Source organism: Eptesicus fuscus, chromosome 20 (assembly GCF_027574615.1).
Source record: "Eptesicus fuscus isolate TK198812 chromosome 20, DD_ASM_mEF_20220401, whole genome shotgun sequence".
Classification (NCBI taxonomy): Eukaryota; Metazoa; Chordata; class Mammalia; order Chiroptera; family Vespertilionidae; genus Eptesicus; species Eptesicus fuscus.
In genome coordinates, this window is record NC_072492.1 from 28,021,666 (window position 1) to 28,029,756 (window position 8,091).

Here is an 8,091-nt window from a genome sequence, read left to right on the forward strand (position 1 = left end):
ATGCACTTACTTTCTTTCCAACTTGGGCCTGGCAGAGTGGCTCCTGCAAAGAAGAGTGGCAAAAAGAAGGGCTGTTCTGCCATCAACGGGCTAGTGACCAGAGAATACACCATCAACATTCACATGCCCATCCATAGAGTGGGTTTCAAGAAGTGTGCCCCTCGGGCACTCAGAGATCCAGAAAGTTGCCATGAAGGAGATGGGAAATCCAGATGTGTGCATTGACACCAGGTTCAACAAGGCTGTCTGGGCCACAGGAATAAGAGATGCCTCATACTATATCCAGGTGTGGTTGTCCAGAAAACAATGAGAATGAAGATTCACCAAGCAAGCTCTACACATTGGTTACCTATGTGCCTGTCACTACTTCCAAAAATCTACCAACAGTTAATGTGGATGAGAACTAACTGTTGATTGTCAAGTCAAGTTATAAAACAGCCACACACACACACAAACACACACACAATAGGCATGCATTTTAAAGGATACATGGAGAGCAATATTTTAAAAATATTAACTCTTTATACAATTTTAACATAGTAATATCAAATATGACACTGTGATCTTGATTTTTCTCCAAAATGTTTGTCTTTAAACCTGAATGATAATTCTGTGTCAGATCCACAGTTCTCAAACTGTGCCCCAAGATACCACAGGGTGCCACAGAAGCAAGACCATGGAGTGACATAGGACTATTAAAATTTTCAAGGGCAATACATCTGTTGAAAATTATGTGAGACCATTGTTTCAACATTAAACTGCTATCCTTTTGATGCTATCATATCTTTGCAAAACAGAATTTTCTGCAGTTGCTGTGATGAAAAGCATTTACTGTGTGAATATCAGTGTGGAACAGGAAATGAATATAGCAAAAGGGGACATATGTAATACTTTCAACAATAAAGTTTTTTTTTTAAAAGGAGATGACTATGGCAGTGTCTAATGCAAGCTCAAGGTTAAAATGTGTGCAGCACCCAACAGGCTCATATATCTTATTAGCAAGTAATGGTGATATACATAGATTGATTTCAGAAAGGAAGAGAGAGAGAGAAACATCACTGATAAGAGAGAATCATTGATTGGCTGCCTCCTGCATGCCCAATACTGGGGACTGAGCCCGCAACCTGGGCATTTGCTCTGACCAGGAATTGAATTACGACGTCCTGGTTTATAGGTCGATGCTCAACCACTGAGCCATGCCGGCTGGGCAGTAATGGTGATGACTTAAATAAAATAAGAATACTGTTTTCTCTTTCAACTTATATGTATTTTCCAATGGTTACTAAATTGTAAAATCATAAATATGTGTTAAGATATTTGGCTCTAACAACTTAATAAATGGAATTACTAGGTATTTCTTTTGGCCTGAGTTGCCATGAAAAATTACTAGGACACTAACAGCACAGTTAATCACGAAAGTTTGAGAACCTTGGTTTTCTCAATTGTAAGTTGATTCTAAAAATAGTACCTACTTCCTGGCCTGATTCAGCATCGACCTATGAACCAGGAGGTCATAGTTCGATTCCCAGTCAGGGCATATGCCCAGATTGTGGGCTTGATCTCCAGTGTGGGGCATGCAGGAGGCAGCCAATCAATAATTCTCTCTCATCATTGATACTTCTATCTTTCTCCCTCTGCCTTCCTCGCCAACATCAATAAAAATATATTTAAAAAATAAAAATAATATCTACTATACAGTGTTGCAGTGAAAGTAAATGGACGAATATATAAATTATATTTAGAATAGTATTTTTCAAGTCACCACAGTAGTAGTATTATGACTTCATTACCTAGGACAGTTCTTCCAATGATTTTATACTTCTATGTGATAGGAAACCCCCCCCACACACACAGTTTTGGAGTATGTCTCTGCATCAGTAACATTAAAACTTTCTCATTGCCATCATAATTAGAATTTCTATTTAAATTTACTTCCTGGGAAGTGAACAGAAATTATTCCATTTCTTTATTTTTTTTATTTTTAGGTCTCCTAGATTGAAATCTTCATCCAACCTTGTTGTTGTTGTCGTTGTTATTTAATGACTAGAAACATAGAATTTATCGCTGGTACATGTGAGTTTTTCAAAATTGCTATAAAAAAACTCTTTTCCAACAGGTTTACATATTTTTTTTTCTTAATTTTGTTGAAGGAAACATCTAATAAGGTGTTTGCCTTCCTACCACCCCTTACTCCCCCGTGATGGCTTTCCATGAGCTAGCTGTTCTGCTAAGGAGGCCAGCAGAATTAACTTGCTATATGTTGATTACAGCTTTTGTCTTGCTGTAGCTTAGCACACTCCTAGGCAATGCTATAATTACCTTTCTTTTTAACTTTTTATTTTGATATGATTTCAGAATTATAGAAAAGTTGTAAAAAAAAAAAAAGGACAAAAAAAAATCCTGTAAACCCCTCACCAAGACTCCCAAACATTGGTATTTAATACACTTCCCAAATATTGGTATTTAACACATTTGCTTTATCATTTACTTAGATCATTTTGTTACATGGTATCTGCCAAATTTCTCCACTATAGATTTACTGCTTTTCTCTTTGTAATGAAGAAATGTCTTGTGAGAACATACTTTGTTACAATACAAAGATCCTGTTCCTCATTCAAATTTCACCCATTAGTTTAACTATCCATTGATGATTCTATATCAGTTTGCAGAAATCTTCCTCATTCTTTTTTTCAGATGCTATATTATGTTCCCATACCATAGTTTATGCAACCACTCTCCTCTACATGAGTATTTAGGTTGTCTCTAATATGTTGCAAATACAAACAATGTTGCAATAATTAACCCTGTGCATATGTCTTTTCATATTGTTGGATCTGTATATATTTAGAGTAAATTCCTAGAAGTAGGATTACTGGGCCAGAAGTAGACATATTGGAGTTTTTTAAATACTTAATAAATTTTTAATATAGAGATTTAAAGTATTTTTTCTGAAACTGTTCATTAACTATTTGAATTTTTGTACTATTTTTTTTACAACTTTTCTATAAAAAGGTGTTTTTGTTTTCGATTTTGAGTTACCAGACTTTGTATATCTTTTAAGCGGCACAATTGTACCTTAACAAATGTGTTTTGGTGATTATAAGCAACTGAATAACAAAATTCTTCCTAAGTGGTATTAGATTTTACATGTATTTATTTAATTAGATTTTAGCTCCAAGAGTAATGACATATAAAAATAAGGGGGAGGAGGGAAATTCCTTAGATCTGTAAAACATTTGGTATATAAGAATGGATCACATTCTGCAAATAGGAATGATCAGGGATATGATATTTTTACATCTCTAAGGAGGAGGTATTTCTTCCCAGCAGAGTTGATGATTAGAAGTCACTGGAAACATGATGAATAGTGAAGGGAACTGGTCTGCTGGTGCAATAGGGCTGGTTAATTATACTGTAAATCATGCAAACACTGACATGTTGAACAAAAAGCTTCTCTAGACATCTTCTCCTTCTCACTAAAAGAACAATTCTCTTAAAAATAGACAGATTGGTAATCATCTTGGGCTGAGAATATACAAGATGCTGACCCCCAGAGACGTAGAGAAGTTTTGTGTCTTTGAAGTCTATAAGACATTTTTAAAATGCTTTATAAATATGATTTGACACTCCATTAAACACTGTAGAAGTAAGGACAACTAACTCCCACTTCTACAGGCTATAAGCAGTAGAATAAACTTATTCCAGAGCTTTATTATTTGTATCTTTCTATTGGGAGTCTTCCTATAGATAGTCTAGGATTCACCAACAATTCTCGAAGGAAAATGTTTTATTTGGAAACCTTTATGGGATTTGGGCTTTCACAGATGGAGATCAAAGACAGGCTCCGTTGCCGACCAATAATGTCAACAAATCCTCCCTTGCCTTGTCCCTTTGGTTTTCCTACTCAGAAAAGGAAAACAACCTTTCCATGGCACAAATATTGATATTTTGCCATATTTGCTTTATCATTTATATCTTTATTTACTTAACATAGTGTCTGCAAGTTTTTTTTTTTCTGTAGATGTACTATTTTTCTTTTTGTAATTAATAAATGCCTTGTGAGACATACTTTGTGACTATGTAAATATCCTCTTTCTCATAGGTGACAAAATGTTTCACTAAGAGGCCTCAAATTCACGTTTGGGGGTCCTCACTAGATTCCCTAAGTACAAAATTATTTAAACTATATTATACCAAACAGTCTATTCCCAAAGAAACCCACATTTCATTTGTTACTGCTTTAATCTTGGCATCAATAATATGAGGCAATGCAGCCTTGTTAAAAGAATCATGCAGATTGTTTTAGAATCATGCAGATTGAATTAAAAATGCAGCATGGCCCTGCCCATGTGGCTCAGTGATTGAGCATCGACCGAATGGACCAGGAGGTCTCCGTTCGATTCCCGCTCAGGGCACATGCCTGGATTGAGGACTAATCTTCAGTAGGGAGGGGGTGGGCAGGAGGCAGCCTATCAATGATTCTCTCTCATAATTGATGTTTTTATCTCTTTCTCCTCCCTTCCTCTCTGAAGTCAATAAAAAAAATATTTTTTAAGTGCAGCATAGCATATCCTCCCCTGTAAATTCTCCCTAGGAAGTTTAATTGTGGAGTCTATGGACCAACAATTCATACTAACTCTTTACTTCAATGTCCACTTAGAGGTTAGTAAGATGATTGCAGAGCCCTTCATTCTGACAATACCGGAGTGCCACCGTGAGGTGAGATTTGGTTCTGAAAATATTTGCTTGAAATCAGTCCTGATTACAAGAATATCTGAGTAGTTACATTTACTTGGCATTATACTTACATTAAAACATGAAAAATGTACTCTATTGATTCTTGATGGCCAAAAAAATGTTCAAAAGTATAAGAACTTTTTCTTTTTCAGTTACAGTTTATATTCAATATTATTTTGTTTTGGCTTACAGCATAGTGGTTCGATAATCATATACTATACAAAGTGTCCCCCCGATATTTCCAGTACCTACCTGGCACCATAAGTAATTATTACAATATTATTGGCTATATACCCTATGCTGTACTTTACATCCCAGTGACTATTTTGTAACTCTAATTTGTACTTCTTAATCCCTTCATCTTTTTACCCAGCCACCCAACCTCCCCTTTGGCAACTATCAATCTGTTTACTGTATCTATGAGTTTTTCTATTTTGTTTCTTTTATTCTTTAGATTCCACATATAAGTGAAATCACATGATATTTGTCTTTCTCTGTCTGACATATTTCACTTAGCATATCCTCTAGTTCCATCCATGCTGTGGCAAATGGTAAGGCTCCATTCTTTTTTGTGGGTAATATTCAATTGTGTGTGTGTGTATATATATATCACAACTTTTTCATCCATTTGTCTATTGATGGACACTTAGGTTGCTTCCATATCTTGGCTATTGTAAATAATGCTGCAATGAACAAAATGTAAGAATTTGGATTTCTAAAGTACTAGATAGAGTATTAGTGAATTTTGAGAAATTGAAAACTTAGCCCCAGGAAAAGTGAGATTTTTGTCTAAGTGTGAAGGACTGCTGGGTTTTAAAAAATCTATAACCAATCACCCTTTACTTTAATTAGCCCTGAAGCTGTGAGCTCTAATTTTATACCTCCCTTTTCAAAGTAAAAAGAATTCCTATTTTCAAATGATCATTAGAAATTCCACTCAAATGTCCCACAGAAAATCTCAAAGTCAACTTACTCTATTGTCCTCATGCAAACCTAGCTCTCCAATATTCCCCATCTACATGAACAGAGCTACCCTCACCCAGTCACCTAAGTTTGAGACTTGGGAATTGTTTTAGGTTTCTCCATTTCCCTGTCTTCCTACAGTCAGTCATGAAGGGAGTCCTATCAACTTTACCACCTCAATGCCCTGCCCCCTTCTCCTCTTTCCTTTTACTACTGACTTCTTTCCTCACTAGACTACTACTACAATATGTTAAATTCTTCACCCTTTTTGGCCTCATGTGTTCCTCCTTCGGCGACCCTAACACAATATCCTTCTGGCCTCCCTATCTCCAGACTTGCCTCCTTTCCATGTTGCTGCTGAAGTGATATTTTTACATTGAAAACTGTTTTTATGTCACTGGCTTAACATCCTTTAATGGTGCCTAATACCTACAAGATCAAATCAAACTTTTTGGTGTACCCTTAACGTGTATGGGAGTAGTCCTTACCCAGCTGTCCAGCTCTACCTGTTGCTACATCATCTGCTCTCAGCTTTGCAGAATCACTAGTAGATCCCAAACACCACAGGATTTTTTTTTCATGCCTCCTTACATATGTTGCTACTGCTCCCTTTACTTAGAATAGCGTTATCTGTCTTGTCTAATTTGTCAACATCTCATTTTTTAAGGGTGTGCAAGCTTTCTCTCCTCTACAAAGCTTTTCTAACTTTCCACAAAGCCCAGCTCATCCTTCCACCACAGAGTGACTAATCCCTTACCTCCTATAATTTATACCACAGTGCCTAGAGAATTTTCTTGCTCCGTTTGAAAAAAGAGCTCTCTGTCCATAGTAGACTTTAAGCTACCTGAGAGCAAAGGCTGTGTCTAATCTCCCTCTGCATCCCTAGACCCTAGCTTATGCCAAGCATGCTGTACAAAACAACAACAGAGTTTGTTAAATGATGGGCAGGAAGTGGAGGAGAGAAAGATTCTCAAAAACATATTTTGAGAGTATGGAGTGATCGCTGTGTTCACAGCAACAAAATATCCCAAATATCTCCCACTGTAGGGTTAGACAGACTTTGTGTTCTCACTTGCTACAGTTGAGAAACCATGTGTGTCTACCAATCAGACCATACTGGTTTTTGGAGAAATTCCAGTTATACAAACCCATGACTCAATTCCTTGCCACTTTTACTGACGATAGTTTCTAATTGTTTTGTCCTGAAGAGGAAATGGTCCCTTAATGAGTCATCTGGACATTACCAAGGTAAGAAATGATACAAGTCTGTTTCCATTTGACTTCATTCATTCAGCCAAAATTTATTACAAAGTACCAAGCAAAAGGCATAGATCCTTTCCTAAATCCACAAGGTTGGCAGTTTCAGGGATTTTTGTTTATTTTATTTCACTTCATTAATTCAACAAGATTTATTAACTGCTTACTATATGAAACAGACTCCGTGCTAGGCAAACATAATATGAAGATAAATGAGATATAGGCTCATCCCTCAAAAAGCTCAAAGTCTGGTGTAAAACAGACGTGGAAACATAAATATAATGCAATAGGAAAAGTGCTAAAATAGAGGTACTTACAAAGTGGCAGGAGAAGTCACAGAAAAAAGATGGGCTATGTCAAGGAGGGGACATTCAGGGTAAGATGCGCAGAGGAGAGGACATATGAACTGAGTTTTGAAGAATATAAGGATTTTGCCATGGAGAAAAATGAGAAGAGGACATTCTAAGAAGAAAGAAAAATATGTACAAAGGTCCATATTTAGAAGAAGCAAAGCTGAAATGAGATTGATAACATTAAAATTTAGAGAAGATAAGTAACTTACCCAAGTGGAGTATGTTACATATAGCTGGTATATATAATTCAATTTTAATAAGTTAAATGCTTGTTTGATGTTACTGCATTGTACCATTTATATGTTGATGACTCCTAAATTTATTTCTTCAGACCTGACCTTCTTGAACTTCAGACTCATGGACCCAACTATCTACTTGGATGTCTCTACTTAAAGTCAAGTAGGCATCTTGACATATCCAAAACATAATAATTGATTCCACACTCCCCCATTCCTCATCCTCTCAAAAAGGTTACTATTCCCTTATTCTTTCTTAGCTCAGTAAATGGCATGCCATCTACCCAGGGTTTCAAGCCAATAACCTAGGAGTGATATTTTGCTCTCTTTACCCCATCTCTACATGAAATGCATTAGGTGCATTTAGCTCTACCTCCAAAATATATCTCAAATCTACCCATTTAACTTCATCAGCAGAGATACCACCCTAAACCAAAGCACCATCACAATTTCTACTTTGATTGGCCTCCTTGTTTCCATTCTTACCCTTTCTATGGTCCATTCTCCAAATAGCCAGAGTAATCTTTTATAAAAATATTTGCTCA

At 36.3% G+C, this 8,091-nt stretch overlaps 1 pseudogene; it reads left to right on the plus strand.

The window, feature by feature from the left end:
* LOC129147415 (60S ribosomal protein L31-like) lies at positions 1 to 407 on the plus strand (annotated as a pseudogene).
* The last annotated feature ends 7,684 nt before the right edge of the window (positions 408 to 8,091 follow it).